Raw genomic sequence first — 25,040 nt, 5'->3', positions numbered from 1 at the left:
GATAGACAGTGTTCTTTCATTTTTAACTCTATTAACTATGAAAATCACTCTAGAACGCAGAGAGAGAGTTGTGTTTTCTAGTAGAAATACTCGAAAGCCCGTAAACGCAAATGCTTTAGTCTACAATACAATAATATGAGCAATTTATGTATTCATGACTGACGATTTCTAAGACAGGGATGTTCTTGAATAGAAAAATGTTTTTTATTTTGTTAGATTAAGTTAAGTTTGATAGTAGACTGATATAAATTTTTTTTTTTTTTTTTTCGATGGCCACATCTAATGCATGTACCACAGAATCGAACGAAATAGCCTTTTAAATCCATTGAGTCTTTGGTTTAATTGGTAAAATCATCATATCGTCAGAAGGTTTTCTCAGGCCTTCGCTGCTGCAATGACAGCTATTTCAGTTTTTGAATGTTTTTGGGAATTATTGTGATGAATGTTTTGTCTCTAGAGCTGCTTGTCACAAGCGCTGCCAGGAAAATGCTTTCAAGATAATGACGTGAACCAAAACGGGGGAAAGAGACACCGGTTCATAATGTTTCCATGGTGATACGCCACATGCTTTTCTATCTTTGACTCCGACATCTGTCTGTTTTTCACCCTTCACTTTCTTTTTCTTATTACTGCTGTTTGCAAAGTCAGTTGTTTGGTTTGATCTGAACAAAACTGGAACACTGAGTATTACATTTTGACATGTAATGGTAACAAGGCCAGTTGATGCATTAACTAACATTATAACTAACAGTGAGCGATACATTTGTTACAGTATTTATTAATCTTTGTTAACGTTAGTTGATAAAAATGTTCACTCAGGTCTATTAAATAATGTACAACTTTTGATTTTAATAATGTATTAGTAAATGTTGACTAATATTTGTGGATAAATCTGTCAATATTCAACAAAATATGGAAGAAAAAAAATTGCACTGTTAATCACAGTAGTGTGATTTTATGTTTAACCAGGAAGTTTGTTTTGAAATCCTGTTTATTTTGTACAAAATGGCACAATGACACTTGTGTTCCTGGTCAAAAATGACCAGCCTACAAAAAAATAGCCTCTCGTTATGCTATATTATCACCAAATATTGGATTCAATCTTTTTGCAAACTTGTTTTTTTTTCAATTAGGACAGGTTTCGTAGTGCAGCAGGAATCAGAGTTCACTGATCACATGACGAGAGTAAGTGACGAGATGACTGACGAGACTATGGCGGAGGATTCGTTGCACAACAGAGCCTAAAAGTGTCTGATAAATGTCTTATCTTGTAGAATTCATGCTCAATACCGCTGCTCCCTATTCACAGAGTATGCGCAATCGCGAAAGTGAAAGTAAAACGCGAGCGCACAAAAAAAAGTTACAAAAATTCTCACATTTTGGGGAAGTGGTTATACCCTGTGTGAGCAAATTCAGCAAGTTTTAGTCCAATGCGATAAGGTCAACTAGCATTTTTGCGAAAAAGAAAATCCTCTCTGGGTCAAAAAGACCCGAACACAACATGAGGGTTAAGATATTAAGTCTTGTTTTCTGAAAAATGTATCAAAATCAGAAAAAACAAGACTTAATATCTAATGTCATTTAGCTTGTACAGTGCTCAGCGTAAATGAGTACACCCCCTTTGATAAGTAACATTTTAAACAATATCCAAAATGTTGACAAGACTAAGTTTAATATAACATCTGTTTAACTTATAACATGAAAGTAAGGTTAATAATATAACTTAGAGAACAAAATTTTCAGTTTACTCAAATTAGGGTGATGCAAAAATGAGTACACCCCACTGAAAGTCTCTGGAGCAAAGCTAAATTTTAGACTACAAATGTCTAATTTAACAAGAATTCAAGCACAGGTGAGTCTAATTCTTCATTACACAGGTGTCCAGCAGACAGTTGACTATAAAAGGGTGTTAAAACCCCTTCCCATTTCATGCTGTCAGCAATGGCACCACATGGAAGAGAAATGTCACCAGACCTGAGAAAGAAAATCATTTCTTTACACCAGAAAGGTGAAGGTTACAAGAAGATCAGCAAAGCTTTACTTATCAGTCAGAAGACTGTAGCAAAAGTGGTACAAAAATTTAAAAAAGATGGAGCTGCAACTATCTCACAGAGACGTCCAGGTCGTCCACGGAACTTAACACCTCGACAGGAGCGTCTTCTGATGAGAAGGGTTGAAGAAAATTGGCATGCAAGTTCACTGCAGTTATCTAAAGAAGTAGAAAGCCAAACTAGGGTGACTATTTCCCGTGACACAATACGGTGAACACTGCAGAGGAATGGGTGCCGTCCACGAAAGAAGCCTCTCCTAAAGCCTAGGCACAAAAAAGCCCGCCTAGAGTTTGCCAGGGCCCATGCTGACAAAGATGAAGACTACTGGGACTCTATACTCTGGATCGATCAGACCAAGATTAATGTTTTTGGAACTGATGGCTTCAAAACTGTATGGCGTCGCAAAGGTGAGGAATACAAAGAAAAATGCATGGTGCCTACAGTGACACATGGTGGTGTCAGTGTCCTTATGTGGGGCTGCATGAGTGCTGCTGGTGTCGGGGAGCTGCATTTCATGATGGCATCATGAATTCACAGATGTACTGCTCTATACTGAAAGAGAAGATGCTAACATCATTCCGTGCCCTTGGTCATCGTGCACTTTTCCAACATGACAATGATCCTAAACACACATCTAAGGCCACTGTTGGATTTCTGAAGAAGAACAGTGTGAAAGTGATTCAGTGGCTCCTGATCTGAACCCGATCGAACACCTATGGCGAATTCTGAAGAGACGAGTTGAGCATCACTCTCCATCCAGCATCCAGTCTTTAAAAGAGCTCATTCTTGAAGAATGGAAAAAGATAGATGTTGCAAAATGTTCATTCCATGCCTAGAAGACTTGGTGCTGTCATTAAAAATCATGGAGGCCATACAAAGTACTAGATGTAATAGTTTTTGTTGTGGGGTGTACTCATTTTTGCAAACTGAAAAATGTGTAATTAAGTTATATTATTAACCTTACTTTCATGTTATAAGTTAGACAGATGTTATATTAAACTTAGTCTTGTCAACATTTTGGAAATTGTTTTTGTGTTCATTGAGATATTGTTTAAAATGTTACTTTCCAAAGGGGGTGTACTCATTTATGCTGAGCACTGTATATTGATATCAGAATGTTTAGATATTTGTACTGGAAAACGCTAAAAATTCCATTTTAGTGCAGAGGTTTACTGTTCTCACAGACCATTGGGCAATTCTGGATAAAATAGGTATCACTCATCAAAGCTTTAATGAATCAGCGGTTGATTCATACACTCATTCAGTCAGAGAGCAGGAGGAAATCAGGACGGCATGAGGACTCCAGGCAATTCAGCTCTCTGTGGGTCTCTGTCGGGAACGCGAGGGGAAGGGGTGATGGGAAACAGCCTTTTAATCTAAAAGCAGCCACTTTGGCTGGATCCCAGAGCAGACGGCAGTAGGAGGGTCAGACCGGGTCACGGTTGGAGTGAGGAGTTTGGAGGGGGAAATTGTGGGCCGTACGGGCAGGTGTGACGGCTTCAATTCGGAGGCCCGTACAAACCTCCGTTAAGTAGCACCTGGTGAGATGGTATGTTTAATGAATGGTTCTCATTTTCAAAGAGGCGAGCAGCTGGAATCACTACACACATCGTTCGCTAAAAACCAATCACACATGTTGAGCGACAGATGCAAACTGACAGTCGCTCCAGCTGTTTTTCCCCTGAGTGGATGAGGTTTCCTCCACAGTCTGGGATACGTGTCTTGAACATCACTTATGAATGGAGGAGATAAACTCACTCATGTTTCTTGTTCTGCTGAGACAAAAAAAAAAGTTAATTTTAATTTTCTGTATCTTTTCAAATGTTCTCATACAACACTATGAAAATTAATATAATTGTTTGAAACGATGTTATACATTTGGTGCACAAAAGAGGTTAAAATATTACATTATAAAACAGTAAACAACTTATTTGTCCATAGTTTTACAGCAGGACAGTTTAAATCATTAAATTAAAATGATAATGTAAAAATTTTAATATAGTCTTTGTTGAAGAAACAAGCCAAGCAGCTAACGTTACGAGGAGAATCACAACATTACAGACTCATGGGTAATGTAGTTTTCACCAGGAATTCCACTGTTTAACACGATTATTTTAAAAATAAGCTGAAATAATGCAGGCTGACGGCTTTAACAGAAGGAAATACCATGGATTAACAACCTCATAGCTCACAGTAAGTCTAAAGAGTTTTTACTTCCAGACCCCAACTATTTTCAAATAACAAAGTTCCTTTAAGGCAAGTCATTTCACTCGGCGGCCATCTTTGATACGCCTCTCGGGCGTGCAAATGTAGCTCCTATCTGTTTGAATGGGGAAACGTCAAATTCTCCAAAGCTGTTGGCCAAGCTTTCGATTAAATTTCATATCTGAAATTTGTCAACAACTGTCTCATAAATTTTGTTTCTAAACACTCGAATCATGACAAAAAACGGCATTTTACAGGTTGGATCAAGCTAATGCGCATGTGCAGTCCTAAGTGGGCATCTCTATAGGAAGTTCGCATCTGACTGGAACCGGAGCTTTTAATGGCCGCTGCAGTGACGCGATGACTTTACCAATCGGCGATTGGCTCTTATTTAGAAGGCGGGACTTATTCAGCCATATTGAGTCGTTTGTGTGTTGCACTTTCTCCCATTCATAATAATACAAATGCACCATCTTTCTATATATAAAGTCTTTGCAAATAATTAGAACAATTATTAAAACTCTATTGTTATAGTCCTTTAGGTTGTTTTTATAAAACAGAAGCTGATCTCTAGATATGTTTTGGGTCCACCAAGCAAAAATGGCTGAGTTTGAATCATGATAAAACAATCTGCACAATATAGTTATTTCATATCGCCAACTCTCAGTATGATCAACAGTAAGAGTGTCATTAGCCTTAGGAAACACCACTAATGATTCATTACAAATGTAAAAAGTGTTTGCATTTAGTTTTGTTTTCATTCACTTATGTTTTCTCCAGCTTGTCAGAGAAGTTTGTACATGTAGAGCAGTCCTCAGTGTCTGGCTGCTCGTCTTGTATAAACGCTCCCCCTTGGAGCTATTCCGGTTCTCTTGCCCTTGTAAAGCAACCTTAATAAAGTTGTACAGTGCTCAGTTTAAGATCATAGCCAATAAGAGGCATGCTATCAAATCCCTATTCCTGGAAAGAGCATTTCTGAGTGGAGCCTAAACCGGAATATGGGGTATTGTGGAGTGTGTTAAATGCACAGTAAGTTAAACAATTTCAATGAGTTTTCCTTACATGTCTCGCTGAGTTAAACTTTCATTATGTAACCAGCAGAAGGATCTCTAAGTGTTTTGACAACTCGCACTTAATCAGACCGTTAAACATAACGCAGACAATCCAAACACCGTTCAACGTCTCTAAAAATAGCAATGAGGGTAATGCTCAGGATTAACTAGTTCTCGGTAAGGAAGTGTACTTCTCTAGTACACCCAGGATACAGTCCTGAAAAACTTCTGGTCGTGGTGTGAATGAGGATCTCTGAATGGCTAGTTCGCAGGACGAGCGGTAAACCTGTTGAGCGGACAGGTGTCGTTTGAGGGTACGTCCATGAACGATTAACACAGTACACTTTGAGCATTGGCTACCAAGAAGACGACGTGCAGACCTAATTTTCAGTGATGTACTTTTCTAGTAGGATTTCTGGGAAAGAGGAAAGGCAAAATTCCTGGTGGTTAATTGCAAAGTAGAGGATGCAATCACCTATTCTGCACCTTAAACAAATGTTTAAAGCTAGTTAAGGGAAGCTTAGTTTTAGTTAATTGTATTTTGTGTTTCATTCAAGTATCTTAGATGTTGTGTATTTGATGCAAAATGTTTCATATTGATATCTCTGACAGACTATATGGAGTTTTAGAGCACTGTAAAAAAAATTTGGTTTAGGATTTACACTATTTCAACTCAGAAATTACCAGTAAATTTTACAAATAATTACAAAGAAATAGCAATTAACGCATTTTGATAAACGTGAAATTGTGAAGTAGAAAGAGTGTAGAAAAATAGTATGTTCTTGCAAAACGTACTCAATAATAACTTAATCATTTTTGGAAAAGATGCATTTTTTTGGAAGTTGCAAGATGCATGAAATGGCTGTATTTTTCAGTGCGCTAAATGAACTATCTACTTTTGACGTGAATTTCTTTTATTGGAACATCTCAGTGTTTTACTGACACCAAACCACATTTAATTTGTTTATTAAATGGGTCATATCATAACATATTTTTTATCCAATTTATTATTTTTCCTGATGTCCAATTAAAATGTTAAAGGATTAGTTCACTTCAGAATTCAAATTTCCTGATAATTTACTCACCCTCATGTCATCCAAGATGTTTAAGTCTTTCTTTCTTCAGTCAAAAAGAAATTAAGGTTTTATCTATCCGTCACGCCATTGAACATGAACATTTTGGATACCGATAACCGATAATTCTTTATATTTGAAGGCCGATAACTAGGGCTGGAATGATAAATCGATGTATCACTCGATTCTAAGATTTTCTGAATGCATTGCGATTCTCTCTGGAATCAATTCTGAGCTTATTTTTTAGTTATCGGCCTTCAAATATAAAGAATTATCGGTTATCGGTATCCAAAATGTTCATGTTCAATGGCGTGATGGATAGATAAAACCTTAATTTCTTTTTAAACAGCCCACTGCAAACACTCTTGTAATTCACTTCAACCTTTTCAAACTTTATGAATGATTATTTTATAGAAGGTTGTGTAAGGAATTGGAAGCAAGCAGCTGTTTCTAAAGCACACAGTGCCATCTGCTGTTAAAAACTAAGCTCAGAGTTGATTCGAGAGAGAATCGTAATGCATTCAGAAAATATCAGAATCGATCCAGAATCATTTCTTGATTTGCGATGCATCGATTTATTGTCCCAGACCTACCGATAACCGATATATTGGCCAATAAATCTAAATTTAAATCCTCTAGGAGCTTAACTGTTTTCGGAAAGAAGCGGTACAGCTGTATCTGTATTTTATAAATTAACACATATCGGCCGATACCGATATGGTGTAGGGGTCAACCAATTATCAGCCTGACCGATTATTGGCGCCAATATTAAGCATTTTTATGGTTATCGGCATTAGTCATTTTCAAAACCCATTTGCCAATAAAATAATGTAATTTATAATCAGACATATATATCGGTTCAAAATATCGGTTATCAGTCTACTTGATCTGTAGTAATCAGTATTAGAATCAGCCCTGAAAAACACATATCGGTCGACCCCTAATATGGCGGCTGATATATTGTGTATCTCTACTGTTCACTGCCTGTATGTGGCCAAGCGGGACATTTTTTAAAGATTCTCCTTTTGTGGTCCAAAAAAGAAAGAAGGGCATACGGCATTAGAACAACACCAGGATGAGTAAATGACCTGGTATTCATTTTAGGGTGAACAATCCCTTTAAGACTTTAGTTTACAGTATTTCAGTTACTTTTAGTTGTTTTGCCTTTTTTGTAAACGGCGTTTGACTTAGTCTTTTGCACGTTCGCTTCTGGATCGGTTCTTCCGCCTACGTCACACGTGATTTTCCAACGTGATTACGTAATGTGTGGAGCATCGCAGAGCAGTGCAAGACGAGCATTTGTGGTTAAAAAGTGTATAAATTTTTATTTTTTTTTTAGAAAATGACCTATCATTTCTCTAGATAAGACCCTTATTCCTCGTCTGGGATCATGTAGAGCTCTTTGAAGTTGCACTGAAACTGACATTTGGACCTTCAGCCTGTTGGTCCCCATTGAAGTCCACTATATGGAGAAAAATCCTGGAATGTTTTCAAGGTATGCATAAGTTTTTTGAGTTCACTGAAAATGCCCTAGTTATAATTTATCATCTCTGCAAACCATGTTTCGGTCAAACTTTAGTTTAGGGTCCAATTCTTACTATCAATATTCTTAGATATATTTGATGCATAAGATATATTTGAATTAGAATAAACTCCTAATTACTGCTTATTAATACTCAGTAAGGTAGTTGTTAAGTTTAGGTATTGGGTAAGGGATGTAGAATATGGTCATGCAGAATAAGGCATTAATATCTGCTTTTTAAGTACTAATAACAGCCAATATCCAAGTAATATGCATGCTAATAAGCAACTAGTTAATAGTGAGAATTGGACCGTAAACTAAAGCGTTAACCATGTTTCACATTGTGTCTGGCTTGTTACACAATCTGCAGTAAAATGCCCCTGATATCTCACTTTATTGTTAGTTAAATCACTTTAACTATAATAACAGCATCCCTCCGTCTTCCTCATTATTGCTTATGACTAGTAGGCGATGATGACGTGTAAGTGTATGTCAATAATGTTTGTCATGCCACGAAGTTTATTTTCAGTATGTGCTCTTTTTGGACTGGAGAGGATCATGGAGCATTTGATTGCCTGATGTTTTCAGAAAACGCTGTTGTCTGTGCTTTTAAATGAGAATCAGGAGGTCAGATATAAGCATCATGCCATGCAGCGTTTGTCTTTATCGTTTTTGAGGTGGCTGAAGGTGAACGTGTGATTCACACAGCTGTGAGATGAAACTGAGTGATAGTGTTTCCCTGTGGGCATCGAGCCCAGCCATGCCATTGGAGTTCCCTCTTGAAATGCCGCCAAAACGTCAGCCTTAATGAACAACGTGCTCTCCCACCATCCTCCTACACGCGCTCTCATGCACGTTAAGCAATTCATGATCGTGCGTCATGTGAATTTGAAGGGACATGCTGTTTTTCTTTTGTTGTTGTTGTATTTTTATAGTTATGTGGTTGTGGGATGTTTGATATATTTGCGTAATTGTGAGGGAGTGTTTTGCTTGCGACCTTCTGTCAGTCTTATCTCACTCTGATACAACCAAGTCAATTGTTATTGTTGTTCGGTTCATTTAATGCTAAATACGTGTGTTGACACAGTTTCAACACAAATTACGAAATGTTTTGAAGGTACATCAAGTTGCTATCTCTGTTCCAAAACTTAGCAGGTTGCTTGTTGATCTGTGCGTTCCTCTCTGGATAACGTTTTAAGATATTTTTATCACAAATGAAATGGCTGTATTGGCCTTAGGACAGTTAAACCGAATGAACTTTTGACACTTCAAAATCTTTAAAATACCTTTATATGTAGCTAAATATAACCTTTTGGATTCAATAAAAGAGATCTAGTTGCACTACCTTACATACTTTGGATGTCATATCTTTGTTTTTATTATTATTAAGTCCTTTAGACAAAAAAAATGACCCATCATATCATTGACCCATGAACATTTTGGATACTGATAACCGATAATTCTTTATATTTTTATATTTGAAAGCTGATAACTAGGGCTGCGACAATAAATCAATGCATCACTCGATTCTAGGATTTTCCGAATGCATCGTGATTCTCTCTCGAATCGATTCTGAGCTTATTTTTTAACAGCAGATAGGCTAGTTTTTAACCGCATACTGAAATGCTCATGAAGAAGAGCGCTCGTGTGTTCGGCTGAGTCTGAGAATGTACTTACACCTCCAAATTCTTTTATGACACGAGATTAATATAAACAGCCCACTGCAAACACTCTTGTAACTTGCTTAAACCTTTTCAAACTTTATGAATGATTATTTTACAGAAGTTTCAAGTGGTGTGTGTAAGGAATTGGAAGCAAGCAGAGTACGGCTGTTTCTATAACACAGTGCCATCTGCTGTTAAAAACTAAGCTCAGAATCAATTCGAGAGAGAATGCATTCGGAAAATATCAGAATCGATCCAGAATCATTTCTCAATTCGCAATGCATCGATTTATTGTCCCAGCCCTACCGATAACCGATATATTGGCCGATAAATCTAAATCCAAATTTTGACTCGTGACCTCCAGGAGCTTGACTGTTTTCGGAAAGAAGCGGTACAGTCTTTTATAAATTAACACATATCGGCCGATACCGATATGGTGTAGGGGTCGAATGTTTATCGGCCTGGCCGATTATCGGCACCGATATTAAGCATTTTTATGGTTATCTGTATTGGCCATTTTCAAAACCGATTTGCCGATAAAATAATTTAATTTATAATCAGACATTATACAGTATATCGGTTCAAAATATCGGTTATCAGTCTACTTGATCTGTAGTAATCTTTGGAAGAGACGGCGCCAACTCCTGCGATGACTTCAGAAGATGCAACATCTGGATCAACACGCACATTCACATTCTATAAATCCTAATTATTGTTAATATGTAATTCATTTTTCCAGGAGCTCTTTGCTTCTACCTCCAATTAAATTATTAACAATTAAATATATAAACCTCCACTCAATAACAGTGATTGTATGTTAATCGCCTAAATTATTACATTATTAGCTAACTGCAGTCTCCAAATTGTAATGTTGATATGCATTCTCTGTAAAGCTGCTTTGAAACGATATGTATCGTGAAAAGCGCTATACAAATAAATGTGAATTGAATTGAATTGAATAATCGGTATCAGCATCGGCCCTGAAAAACACATATCGGTCAACCTCTAATATGGCGGCCGATATATTGTGTATCCCTACTGTTCACTGCCTGTATGTGGCTGAACGGGACATTTTTTTTAAAATTTTTCCTTTCGTGGTCCAAAAAGAAGAAAGAAGGGCATACGGCATTAGAACAACACCAGGATGACTTAGTTTTCATTTTAGGGTGAACAGTCCCTTTAAGACTTTAGTTTACAGTCTTTCAGGTACTTTTAGTTAAGTGTAGTTCAACAGCATCTACCACTACATTTTGCTCTTTTTCTATTATGCTCCATTTAGTTGTTTTGTATGTGTCCTGTGTGAATGGCCCCTAAAATGATAAATGTTTTAGAAGAATGCTCTAATATACGCTCAGGTGAATTATTATTGTTGTTCAGTTTGTTTAATACTAAATGCATCTGTTGACACAAATTTGAACGCAGATTTTGTAATCATTTAGTCATCAATAAGCACGTAACAGTCATGCACTACAGTACATCGGGTCAATCTGAAAGTGATGGTCATGGTTTTCTAGAATGACCGTAACACGGGTCAAGTCATTACGATAACAGCTTTTTTTTTTAAAAAAAGGCCACGTGTTCCCTCGGGTGGCCCGAGTTAAACAGAAGGGAAAGAATTCTGTTTATCTGTGTAAAGCAAAGTCCAGAACTGCTTTAGTGTGGATGGTGAAAGTTTCAGGAGTCAATCTAGGACAGCCAGGGGCGTTGGGGTTCACCGTCAACACGCACACATACTCTTAAACTCATTCAAGAGCCGCAGATAACATCGTGCCTTCTCTCTAAATCATTAAACTGCTGAGTTTTGAACCTCTGGGAATGTGTAATATTATCTATCCATATATCTTCAAGCAAAAACACGGCCATTATCAAATGCTTACCCCAAGGCACCTTTCTTACATGGCGAAATAGCCCTTTGATGGAAAGACGACAGTCTTTTATCATATCTTATTATCTTGTCATGAACAGGTGCAGATAATTGTGTGTTACGGCACCTCGGGCTGAAAATGACAGACATTTAACATACTATTACTGGCATCTAACGCTGCAATGTTTGAGGGTCATTCTCAAGAAAAAGTTTTTTTGCTCACAGGTTTAATCAGCATTTTTTAATGTTTGTTTTTTAAGTAAAAATAAGCATTTGTGTAAGAAGTACTTTTTTAAAATTTTTATAAGGGTTATTTGTTACACATTAAACAGCCTAATCTATCAAATAATATGTGTTAATTATATTAGTTCTATGCCACACATAGCAAACAAATGGCAGAGAATGACTGTTGAGTATCCCTTTAAGCTTGTTTAGATAATCCAATAACTCTGTCCCGTATCCATGCTAACGTAAAGGGGGATAGAAAGTGTCAAGACAGGTCAGACAAATAATTGTTATTCTCTGATCTTGTCCAGTCATTTACGCATGTGACACATTGCGAAAGTTTACGGCTGTGCTGTTATTCTAAATAAGATTATGTGCTGTGTAAGTCTGGATCATGTAGAGCTGCATGATTAATCATTAAAAGATGGCGATCTCGATTCAGACACCCTGGCAATCTTATTCCTAAATGACAGCGATGTGTGTGTGTGTGTGTGTGTGTGTGTGTGTGTGTGTGTGTGTTTCTATGCAGTTGCTATGGTGTTAAGGTGTTTGTGTGTGTTTCTATGCAGTTGCTATGGTGTTTAGGTGCTTTTTGTGTGAGTTTCTATGCAGTTGCTATGGTGTTTAGATGCTTTTTTGTGTGTTTCTATGCAGTTGCTATGGTGTTAAGGTGTTTGTGTGTGTTTCTATGCAGTTGCTATGGTGTTAAGGTGTTTGTGTGTGTTTCTATGCAGTTGCTATGGTGTTAAGGTGTTTGTGTGTGTTTCTATGCAGTTGCTATGGTGTTTAAGTGCTTTTTTGTGTGTTTCTATGCAGTTGCTATGGTGTTAAGGTGTTTGTGTGTTTCTATGCAGTTGCTATGGTGTTAAGGTGTTTGTGTGTGTTTCTATGCAGTTGCTATGGTGTTAAGGTGTTTGTGTGTGTTTCTATGCAGTTGCTATGGTGTTTAAGTGCTTTTTTGTGTGTTTCTATGCAGTTGCTATGGTGTTAAGGTGTTTGTGTGTGTTTCTATGCAGTTGCTATGGTGTTTAGGTGCTTTTTTGTGTGTTTCTATGCAGTTGCTATGGTGTTAAGGTGTTTGTGTGTGTTTCTATGCAGTTGCTATGGTGTTAAGGTGTTTGTGTGTGTTTCTATGCAGTTGCTATGGTGTTTAGGTGCTTTTTTGTGTGTTTCTATGCAGTTGCTATGGTGTTTAGGTGCTTTTTTGTGTGTTTCTATGCAGTTGCTATGGTGTTAAGGTGTTTGTGTGTGTTTCTATGCAGTTGCTATGGTGTTTAAGTGCTTTTTTGTGTGTTTCTATGCAGTTGCTATGGTGTTTAGGTGTTTGTGTGAGTTTCTATGCAGTTGCTATGGTGTTTAGGTGCTTTTTTGTGTGTTTCTATGCAGTTGCTATGGTGTTTAGGTGCTTTTTTGTGTGTTTCTATGCAGTTGCTATGGTGTTAAGGTGTTTGTGTGTGTTTCTATACAGTTGCTATGGTGTTAAGGTGTTTGTGTGTGTTTCTATGCAGTTGCTATGGTGTTTAGGTGCTTTTTTGTGTGTTTCTATGCAGTTGCTATGGTGTTAAGGTGTTTGTGTGTGTTTCTATACAGTTGCTATGGTGTTAAGGTGTTTGTGTGTGTTTCTATGCAGTTGCTATGGTGTTAAGGTGTTTGTGTGTGTTTCTGTGCAGTTGCTATGGTGTTTAGGTGCTTTTTTTGTGTGTTTCTATGCAGTTGCTATGGTTTTTAGGTGTGTGTGTGTGTGTGTGTGTGTGTGTGTGTTTCTATGCAGTTGCTATGGTGTTTAGGTGTTTTGTGTTTGTGTGTGTGTGTGTGTGTGTGTGTGTTTCTATGCGGTTGCTATGGTGTTTAGGTGTTTGTGTGTGTTTCTATGCAGTTGCTATGGTGTTTAGGTGCTTTTTTGTGTGTTTCTATGCAGTTGCTATGGTGTTAAGGTGTTTGTGTGTGTTTCTATGCAGTTGCTATGGTGTTAAGGTGTTTGTGTGTTTCTATGCAGTTGCTATGGTGTTAAGGTGTTTGTGTGTGTTTCTATGCAGTTGCTATGGTGTTTAAGTGCTTTTTTGTGTGTTTCTATGCAGTTGCTATGGTGTTAAGGTGTTTGTGTGAGTTTCTATGCAGTTGCTATGGTGTTTAGGTGCTTTTTTGTGTGTTTCTATGCAGTTGCTATGGTGTTAAGGTGCTTGTTTGTGTGTGTTTCTATGCAGTTGCTATGGTGTTAAGGTGTTTGTGTGTGTTTCTATGCAGTTGCTATGGTGTTAAGGTGTTTGTGTGTGTTTCTATGCAGTTGCTATGGTGTTTAGGTGTTTGTGTGTGTGTGTGTGTGTGTGTGTGTGTGTGTGTGTTTGTTTCTATGCAGTTGCTATGGTGTTAAGGTGTGTGTGTGTGTGTGTGTGTTTCTATGCAGTTGCTATGGTGTTAAGGTGTGTGTGTGTGTGTGTGTGTGTGTGTGTTTCTGTGCAGTTGCTATGGTGTTTAGGTGTTTGTGTGTGTGTGTGTTTCTATGCAATTGCTATGGTGTTTAGGTGTTTTGTGTGTGTGTGTGTGTGTGTGTGTGTGTGTGTGTTTCTATGCGGTTGTTTACTGCCTGTTGTGAGTCCTGTGCTCTCGATATCTGTGGATATGGTTTGGGTTCCTTCAGTCAGTGAGGGTTTGTTCAAATCGCAGTGATATTAACTGCTGTATGCACAATAATAGTGATCATCTTCATTTATATAGCACTTTTCACAATACATATTGTTTCAAAGCAGCTTCACAGTGACAAGAGGAAAGTTATTATCGAGCTAAAGTTGGTTTTTGATTGAATCACTACCGTTGTAAAAATTGTTAATGATTACTTTAGGGGCCGCTTAAATGATACCTTTCCTACTGAAAAACCATTCATTGCCGTTCATTTACATGTTTAGTTTATAGGTTTGCGTGTTTAAGTGTGTATGTGCGCAGAAGCTTGGTCTTTTTTTGAAAAAAAAAAAGTGATATTTGCCAAATTACTTGTCTGGTCCGCATAATACAGAAAAATGAGTTGTGTCCGCGGATCTATGCGAACTGGAATAATTTAGATAATATTTTATCTATACATAGGGAAAAGAAAGGGATGCTTGATGCTTGACTTAGCAAAAAACGCAAAAAATGAAATGGCAAAATGTGTACCTTGAATGCTCAATAAGTCACTTTAGATAAAAGCATCTGCTAAATGAAAAAAAGCGTATCTTTTGTTTGCATTAACACTACATTTACATTTACCAAGTAGGTAGTCTAACTTCTCAAAGGAGAAAGTCGTGACTGCCGTGGCACTTCCTGTGACGACTGACGACTTCAGTGAGATTCTGAACCCCTGCGGCGCCAGGGTGCAATCTAGGACAGAGCGTTGCAAACATGTTACAGTCCCATCAGGGCTTTTTCCTTTTGTGCAGTTGCTTTTTCTTTATTATGCTGTTTACTCAGGCAGCGTACTGGCAAAGGATCCTCCTGCGCTCAGATCTGCTACGCAAAACCCCCAACCTTTCTCTTCAGACGCGCTCGCAACAGGGTTTCTGCTCCACCAGTGGCTGTGAAGCTGTCCTCAGTCAAGGTTGATTACGTAATATCAAAGAGCTGACGCTAGGAACCAAGCAGCGTTTTTATTTTGACACAGAACGACCTGAATTCACCCCTCGCTGCAGAACGAGGCAGTGCAAATCGGGTTATGTAAGGTCAGACAGTCATCTATTAAGAGGTTTCAGGGGTGTAACTTGTTTTAAAGTTCCTGGGCCAGAGTCTGCCAAAATCCACCACAGTATTTATAGGACGATTTACAACATTTGAAAGGCTCCGGGGCTGATGTACGCTGAAACTGCACAAATGAAAAACTGAAAAACGCAGCAAAAGCCCATCTGTAAAATCTTGTTGTGCTGTCTCCGTCTAAGGGCTTCTTCCTAACGAGAAAACCCAGTTATAATCTGTCTTTAAAGTGGTTGCCAACAATGTTTTCCGGCTGTCAGTCATGCACCATTTCTACTCTTTATATGAGTGGCTCTTTCACCAGCTTTAGGTTACGAATTACAAAATGCCTGGATTACAAGGATCCGAGAAGTCTGATGATGTCTTCCCGGAATTCCCAGAAGATCTGGGCTTTGCTTTTAGATCATTCATATTAAATTCAGATAAGCTAATTGCATACTAAAGAGATTGATTTAATGAATAGACAGCTAATTATTAGTGCAAGTTCATAATTAAAGGGTTAGTTCACCCAAAAATGAAAATTATCCCATGATTTAATCACCCTCAAGCCATCCTAGGTGTATATGTCTTCTTTCAGACGAACACAATCAGAGTTATATCAAAAAAATATCCTGGCTCTTCCAAGCTTTATTATGGGGGTGAGATTTTGAAGCCCAAAAAAGCGCATCCATCCATCATAACAGTAATCCATACGACTCCAGGGGGTTAATAAAGGACTTCTGAAGCGAAGCGATGTGTTTTTGTAAGAAAAATATCCAGGAACTCAAAGGTCTTCACTGCAACCCGTCAAAATAAAAGTTCGGTTTAACTTGAAGAATTTGTGACAGAAATATATAGTAGAATTTAGCTACATCTCAATGTAGTAATAATACTAACACTAATAATAATAAATTATTATTAAAACTTTATTTTTTAAGGAATAATAAAACATTTCTTCCATGTTTTAATTTTTATCAGTAAAGCTCTGTTGTGCAGCACTTTAAATTAAATTAATTAAACTAATGTTTTATGCCTTCATTTGATTGCCAGAAAAATTTAAATACACAAGACAGAATTTCTGAACAAAACAAAAACAAAACATTTAATAGAAATTCATTTTTTAAATTTCTTTCTTTTTTTTTTTTTTTTTTAATGAATTCAGTTAATTAGACATGCTTTTAGATTATTAAAAATAAATTAAACCATTAAAATGGAATCCATACAACTTAAAACAGAAAACAGAGAATTTGGTAAATAAATAAATAAATAAATAAAATAAAACATATATCACAGGGCTGTAAAAATATAATTTTTGTTAAACTTTTAATAAATTGAAAGTTTCATGATTTCAATTAATTAGAAATGTTTTTTGATTAAATTACTATTTATTAAAATTTTACTAACATTTAATTTAACCTTTAAAATGGAGTCCAAAAAATGAAAACGAAAAAACGGAATTTGGAAAAATAAAATAAAACGGAGTTTGGGAAAAAATAAAAGTGATTTCATAGGGCCCTAAATTAAGCCATAAGCATTGTAATTTTACATTTGTAATATTAAAAAAATATATATATATTATTTATAATATAAAATATATTTATAATATTATATATAAAATATAATATTTTATAATTCTTCCTAAATAGTATTTTTTTTTATTGTTATTCAGTAATTAAACCTGGATTGTTTTTAATCACATTTTAAATCACGCAAACAATTTTTTATCAGAAAATTGCAGTTAGATTTTTTTCCCCTCAAATCTGCAGCCATAGTTTGTTTCAAAACCGTATCTAATATTCTAATAGCTTCTCCTGATCAAAGATAACTCGACCTCACCACATGTGTTCAATGTGTAAGAATATGAGAACTCCCCTGAAATGAGCCTTGTTCTTAATAATATTATGCTTTTCATCTCACGCTCAAGTAGGTCAAAGGTGACCCCATTGTAAATGTAAATGTAAAATACTGCGCAGTAAATTGCACTGTAAAAGTCTTGTTGTGGAAAATATCTCGACAGCTCTTGGAAAAGCCCCAAATGAATAGAAATATGTGCAAGCTGCTTAGTTCCATGCCATTTTGGCTTCCATGCATAAATTTGGCATATATGCCCTCGCAGACTCTCCAAGACACACTTTGTTGTGAAAAATATTTATTGTTTTGTACTATGTGTCTTCTATTGAAATTTATAGGGCCTTGATTTCCCAATGCTTTCACAAGACCAGACCCAGTATGGCTGGATCCCAACCAAGATCACGGCGGGACCTTTAATTGCTTCTTTCTTTTTGACTGATTTCCCAGAGCTTCCCAGCATTTTACGACTTTGCTCCCTCTTTCTAGGGATGGAGCGCATGTTTTGCCAGCGCTGCGCTGCATATGCTCTCTGCTTCTCTGTGCTGATAGTATTTCATTGCTTTGTGGATGCATCACAGGAATGCATCTTGGTAGTTGTTTGCATATTTCATATTCAGAAACATAAAAAGAGTTGATTTCATCTTTGATAGCTCTTTTGTAAATTGATTTAGCTTTATGAAACGCTCTTTTGCTGGGTGATCTTCAAGACTCGAACAGCAAGACTGATGGATGCTTCTGGGAACTGCATGCAGTTTTCATTGGAGATGGGAGTGTAGTTTATGAGAGTGTAATTTAACCCGGAGCAATGTGTGTCCAGTAGAGCTGCAAGATTATGGATAAATTGAGAATCACCATTTCTTTTGTTTAAAATCAATAGCGATCACGATTCTCCCACGATTCTGAATAGACGACTTAACAAAATAATGTAATTAACTAGAGGCTCTGACTAAATGTTAATTGCTGCAGTCTATTTAAGAAAATATTTAATTTGAATTATTTTAAAAAAAAAATCTGTTTGAATGAATGATTCAATGACTCACTCATAAACACTTCACTTGCTTCAATACTGGATGAATCAGCGTTTTTAAACAAATCTCTTGAATGAATGATTCAATGACTCATTCATAAAGAATTCACTTGCTTCATTACTGGATGAATCAGCGTTTTTTAATGAATCTCTTGAATGAATGATTCATTGACTCACTCATAAAGGCAACCTGCTTCATTACTGGATGAATCAGCGTTTTTAAATGAATGTCTGGAATGAATGATTCAATGACTCATTCATAAAGACTTCACTTGTTTCATTACTGGATGAATCAGTATTTTTAAACGCATGTCTTGAATGAATGATTCAATGACTCATTCATAAAGAATTCACTTGCTTCATTACTGGATGAATCAGCGTTTTTTTAATGAATCTCTTGAGTGAATGGTTCAATGACTCACTCATAAACACTTCACTTGCTTCATTACTGGATGAATTAGCATTTTTAAACAAATCTCTTGGATGAATGATTCAATGACTCATTCGTAAAGACTTGTTTCATTACTGGATGAATCAGCGTTTTTTAATGAATCTCTTGAGCGAATGATTCAATGACTCCCTCATAAACACTTCACTTGCTTCATTACTGGATGAATTAGCATTTTTAAACAAATCTTTTGAATGAATGATTCAATGACTCACTCGTAAAGACTTGTTTCATTACTGGATGAATCAGCATTTTTAAACGAATGTCTGGAATGAATGGTTCAATGACTCACTCATAAACACTTCACTTGCTTCATTACTGGATGAATTAGCATTTTTAAACAAATCTCTTGGATGAATGATTCAATGACTCATTCGTAAAGACTTGTTTCATTACTGGATGAATCAGCGTTTTTTAATGAATCTCTTGAGTAAATGGCTCAATGACAAATACATTTTTTAACAGTCACTTGTCGCCACCTACTGGTGTAACAATGTAATGATACAATCATTATTTGAAGCATCAAGTTTCTTTCAGAAGGTGATTTACTCTATTTTGATCTCTACTGTAGACATCAGTGTTTATATCTGAACTATAAACTTTTATCCCAGTACTTCTGTGATCATCTGAATGATTGTAAGACAGAAATAATGAAACTGTGTGGTTGGAAAGACTGTTTTTATCTATTCATGACAACGGCTCTCTCTGGATCAGATCTGAATGTTCGCTGTGATCGGACTTGTCAAAGCTTTAATAGACATAGAGCTGAATCACTGTCATTTAGGAATAAGATTGCATGTGCATTTGAATCGAGATCGAGATCTTTTAAAGATTAACCATGCAGCTCTAGTGTCCAGCGATTCATTTCTAAATTGATGGTCTATGCACACATTTGCCAAATGCAGATTCGTTTTCATCAAAAATAAGCAACTTGTTTAAAAGACGCTTAAATATAAAGCTAGTTTTGATTTTGACACACAGTGCAGTTAATCAATGCAGGTTTTAAATCACTTGACCAATCAGATTAATGAATGCGTTAGCAACATGTTAGGAATAAATACACTTACACATTTGGATGCACTTAGTCTAGCTGTTTTCACTCAAGAATGCATCCCTTGTGAACGCTCCCATATATGCAAAGGCAGACATGAAAAGATTGGTCAATGAATGGCGTGCTGTTGCATTTTAGAACAGAATAACATGCAAAACCAAGCATGAGAGTGTTTCACGTACTCGTGTAGAGTTGCACGCGTGGCTGTGCAAAGCAAAGCCAGAGCAGAAAATGAGCGGTTCACCCAAACATTATACGCATTTTATTAGAGAGGCATAATCAACCGACAGAAAGCATTTCAACACTTTAGGATTAATATCTAGACTGACGTACATCAGAGGTCTTAAATATTACCATGTGTGCCGTCTCGCTGCTTTGTTTGTGTTGCCCAACAAACAGTTGTTCTGCTGGTGTGCATTCTTGATTTATTGACGCTGGTGTCATTAATTTGTGGACCTCACCAGACGGATGAAATCTTGTTAAAAGCCCTATCAACTTTTTTCTCCCCTTTTTACTTCGAAAGCCGTTTTCCAGAGACAGCTCGGCTGTGAAGCGAGGACATGTTGTTGATAAATCGCAGCTCTGGGTGGCGCGTTTCAAATTTGCGCATATCAAAGCATCTACATTACCCGTTTTCACAACGTGTTTTTATGATGTTCTCCCTGTGTTTTGAAGACTGATTGCCTCTGGGAAGCGTTTTTTCAAAAGTTCTGTGGTATTAGGGAGCTCAACTTTTCTATTACTGTGCGACTCTTAAGCCTCTTAAATGTACAAAGATTTAACACCAGATTCTGTAGATGTTGGCAGTGAAAATTTCGAGTACAAGAACTCGTCTTCACCAATGTCTGTGTAACCACAGACGGTGCCTGGCTAAGAAAGAAAACTTAAATCTAAAAGGTCAAAGTAGACCGATACCGTTTGGTTCTTAATCCTGCTGTAAATATGAGCTGAAATAATGATAGTAATAAATAACATGCAGGCCCATAATTACTCGCCTCAGCTCAGTGTAAAATAGTCATTGCATTCTTGCACTCTTTTTAAAGCAGGGTGGGATCATTTAAGACAAGAAAAACTTTTATGATCGACACTTCTTTTTTTGGGGGGGGCTCTAAGGTTTGTTAATCTGTTGTTTGTCTATGTCTCAACACATTTGTTAATTGCTCCAAGCTCTACTCAGAACACTCTAGAAAAGCCTAGAAAATAGAATTATTGAGAAAACTTCAACGCAACTTCTCACAAGTTCTCGCAACTATTCGTAAAAACATAGTAACACTACACCATCTTGTTTTGTCAATTTTAAGATGGTTTCACTTAATATGTGATATTGACACTTAATATTGTTTCTACAGGCGCATAAACCTTACAAAGCAAAGATATATATTTTTATAGGGTTGTATATTTGGGATGCACAATATATCGGCCACAATATCGGTATCGGACGATATATGTTAATTTTTAACGTTATCGTTATCTGCCGATATATAGGCGATAAATAATGGATTATTTCCTTAAACTGAGACAATTCAGATGCGCACAGTTCACATGATGGTTTTAAATTGCTTGAAATATGATTAAAATCACTTTAAAAAGGAAAATACAGTTAAGTGCAACATGTACAGCACAGGTCTGTCATATCAGCTGCATAATATTATAATGAAAACATTATAATCGTGTGTTTAAGACATGGCTTTTATGGGTAAAACTTTTTGTTTTTGTAATCAGGCTCTCAAAAATTATATAAAAATTTGGATTTAGATTTATCGGCCAATATATCAGTTATCGGCTTTCAAATATAAAGAATTATCGGTTATCGTATCGGGCATAATTTGCATATCAGATATATTGGCTGCCGATATTTATCGACCATTTTTTTTTTGTCATCAATCGGCTATAGCATGAAAAAGGCCGATATAACAAATCGGTTTATTAATTAAAGGGTTAGTTCACCCAAAAATGAAATTTCTGTCATTAATTACTCACCCTCATGTCGTTCCACACCCGTAAGACCTTCATTCATCTTCAGAACAGGATATTTTTCAGAGCACGTATCAAACTGCCAAAGTCACACACCCCCAGTGGTGAACCATTGACATTTCGAAACACTTATGATGTAACAAAGCCTCGTTTACTGAAATCACATGACTTCCACGCTCCGAATCACTGATTCGAAGCTTCATGAAGTGTTTAAAAAAGTTTATCTTTTGCATGTGGTTTTAAGTCTTGCGAATTTAAATATTCAATTCTACTCACTGTGTAAGAATTTCATACACATCCGTAGAGCACCCAGAACGCAGCGTCTCAGACAGCACTCAAATACTGAATTGAGTTCTCTTTCGCTTCTTCTAATTCTCACAAAATTATATAAAAATGGCCGTCTTCGCGAGTATCCTTGTAAATATAGTCAATTATGTCTTAAATGAATGTAAACAGCTGGGAAATAAAACGCTTGTGTATCAGTATATTGGATCTGTGCAGCTCTTAAAGTGACAGCAGCCTAATATTCCTGCTGCTGTCTGGGTTTTAACGTTAATCAAACAAAATCGCTTACTACTCTTGACTTAATAACTTTTTTTAACTTTAATAAGGATTAATATATTTAATTTATACAGTAAAGAATATGCAGTGTTATTTTACTTTTATTTTATTTCCGTACCTGAAAACTACTGTTAAACCTACCTGAAAAGCATATGCATCTTTGTACGGTTATATTCATGTTGGCCTGTTGAATGTTAAATGGATCCAATCCATGTTCATTAGAAATTATTTAATGATGCAGCCATAAACTAGCTAGTATAACTTAATGCATGTGTTTTTGAACTTTGCTAATTTAAAACATGATAAAAACACTAATCTATTGTAATTCGGGGTTGACCGATTATCGGCCTGGCCGATTATCGGCAACGCTATTAAGCATTTTTATGGTTATCATATCGGTCATTTTCAAAACTGATTTGCCGATAAAATAATTTAATTTTGAAATGTGCTATTTGGCTCTGATGCAGCCACCTCTGTTGGAACTCACCACTCTGTGGCCCAGAGCAAGCTCCGCCCACCGGCCATCTGATTTGTTGGGAGTCACAAGTCCGGCCATTCAGAGCGGAAGGCTGAAGGCACTGAAAGTTTTGTACTCTCACAGAGCCCTTGTTATTCTTAATTTTGACATTCATTTTCATTTTTACACCAGACATATATATATATATATATATATATATATATGTATATTGGTTCAAAATATTGGTTATCGGTCTACTTGATCTGTAATAATCGGTATCGGCATCAGCCCTGAAAAACACATATCAGTCGACCCCTAATTTTAATGACAAAACTTCAAATAAGAGAGCAAGTGACAAAATATCGGTATCGGAATCCGCCAATAATTGTTTAAAATCAATATCATATCAGCCAAAATAAATCAGTGCATCCCTAGTTGTATATAGACCACACACTTGACACACAAACCAAAGTAATGATGCTGAAAATTCAGCTTTGATCACTGGAATAAATTACACTTTACTATATATTCACATAGAAAACAGCTAATTTAAATTCTAATAATTTTTTACAATTTTTACTGTATTTTTGATCAAATAAAAACAGCCCTGGTGAGCAGAAGAGACTTCTTTTTCAAATTTTTGACCGGTAATGCAAGTAAGTGATATGATTTTGCACAATGTGAGTTGAGTGGGTGAACTATTCCTTTAAATGTAGATTTTCCTGTAGCACAAATGTTAGCGCATGGCGTAAGGTCATGGGTTTGATTTCTAGAAAGTACACGTATAGATGCACTTCTGGCAAATGCATAAATGTTAAAGATGTTTGCCTCACAGTACAATTGCAGCAGGGTTTTCTTTTCAGGAATTGCATGAACTGCTCTCCATCACTTTGGGAATATTTAGGTCTAAAAGCAACGCTGGAATTTTTCAAGTCAAAGTCCCTCATGTATAATAAAACTCCAGTCCATTACAGGATATCATTGGCTGACTTTGTTATCAACACCATCAAGTGGATGTAATTAGGGTTGTAAAACCCTCCAGGTTTCAGGCTAAAGCATGGGATCTGGAGCTACAGGTTTTTATGATGTGGTGCTGTTTGAGGACATCTGGAACACATCCAGCCCGCTGTATTAATGCTCCGGCCGAGATGTTTGCACTGCTGTATATATATATATCAGCTTACATATGTTGTGTAAATAGGGCTCTGTAACCGGTATAAGATCTAATAAATCACAAGGATTGATCATGAATTCAGTCTTTCTTTAGCTCCGGTAAGTCGCTAACATACATGCTAGGACGAAACCTCATGCGGCGTGAACTTTGCCCTGAGAGTGTATTATTTCCACATGTGTGGAAAGTTATTTGTTAAAGGACAGGATTGTTTAACGTGACAAAATACTTCACGCGGCGCTGGACGTTTGTTGCTCTCAAACACGTCTGCGTTGTGTTTGTGTGGGTTTTATACTTCATTGCTTGTTTTTTAGACATATTTCAGTATATTCAAATGGGTAGTGTTACTAACAGTGCTATTTAAGTCTTATATTAATATTTTGAATTTTATTTTTATATTTTCAGTAATTTTGTCATGTGATTTTCTCATTAGTATTTTTAAATATTACTATTGAGGTTTAATTTATTTTTATTTCAGTTTTAGTTTATTTTTATTATTAATTATTTTATTTTTATTTTTATTATGTTTATTTATTAATAACATATTTCCATTTTTTTTTCAGTTTTCAACTGAAAAAATATTCATATTTATATTTGATTTTATTAAAATTAGCTTTTATTTTTATATTTATATTTTTCATGTTAATTTTAGTTTAATTTTTATTAATTTTGTTATGCTCTTTTGTCATTATTAGTTTTTTTTTTTTAAATATTGCTATTTAGGTTTCATTTATTTTATTTATGTTTATTTTTATTTTTGATTTATTTATTATTTATTATTTTTGTATTTTTTTTTATTGATCAATAATTATTTTAGTTCTTTAACAAACTTATTTCAAAAATTTCGAATTTTCGTTTAGTTTAAGTTTTTCAACTAATATTCATATTTTTGTAGTTTAAAGTTTTTATTTATTAATAATTTAATGCTTCAACTTTATTGCCATGGCAAATTTTTTGTAATTTTGTTATTTTTTTTGTTATTTTGTTATAGTTATTTTTTTTTTTTTTTTGGGTTGTTTTTTTTAAATATCGCTATTTCCATTTTAGTTATTTTTTATTTTTATTTAATTAATTTAATGAATAATTTTAGTGCTTCAACTTTATTGCCAACGCAACATTTTTAATTTTCATATTTTATTTATTTTAGC

At 35.9% G+C, this 25,040-nt stretch overlaps 1 long non-coding RNA gene across 1 annotated transcript in view; it reads left to right on the top strand.

Moving 5' to 3' along the window:
• Window positions 1-5,501: 5,501 nt before the first annotated feature.
• The window catches only part of LOC127501978 (uncharacterized), a 38,578-nt gene continuing 19,039 nt past the window's right edge, over window positions 5,502-25,040 (top strand). Inside the window, exon 1 of the long non-coding RNA XR_007926744.1 lies at window positions 5,502-5,622. This is a non-coding gene — a long non-coding RNA (uncharacterized LOC127501978). The remainder of the gene's footprint in view (window positions 5,623-25,040) is intronic.

This window comes from Ctenopharyngodon idella, chromosome 20 (genome assembly GCF_019924925.1).
Source record: "Ctenopharyngodon idella isolate HZGC_01 chromosome 20, HZGC01, whole genome shotgun sequence".
NCBI classification, from domain to species: domain Eukaryota; kingdom Metazoa; phylum Chordata; class Actinopteri; order Cypriniformes; family Xenocyprididae; genus Ctenopharyngodon; species Ctenopharyngodon idella.
Note: the sequence above shows the minus strand (reverse complement) of the source record. Positions and strands in the feature narration are given on the sequence as shown.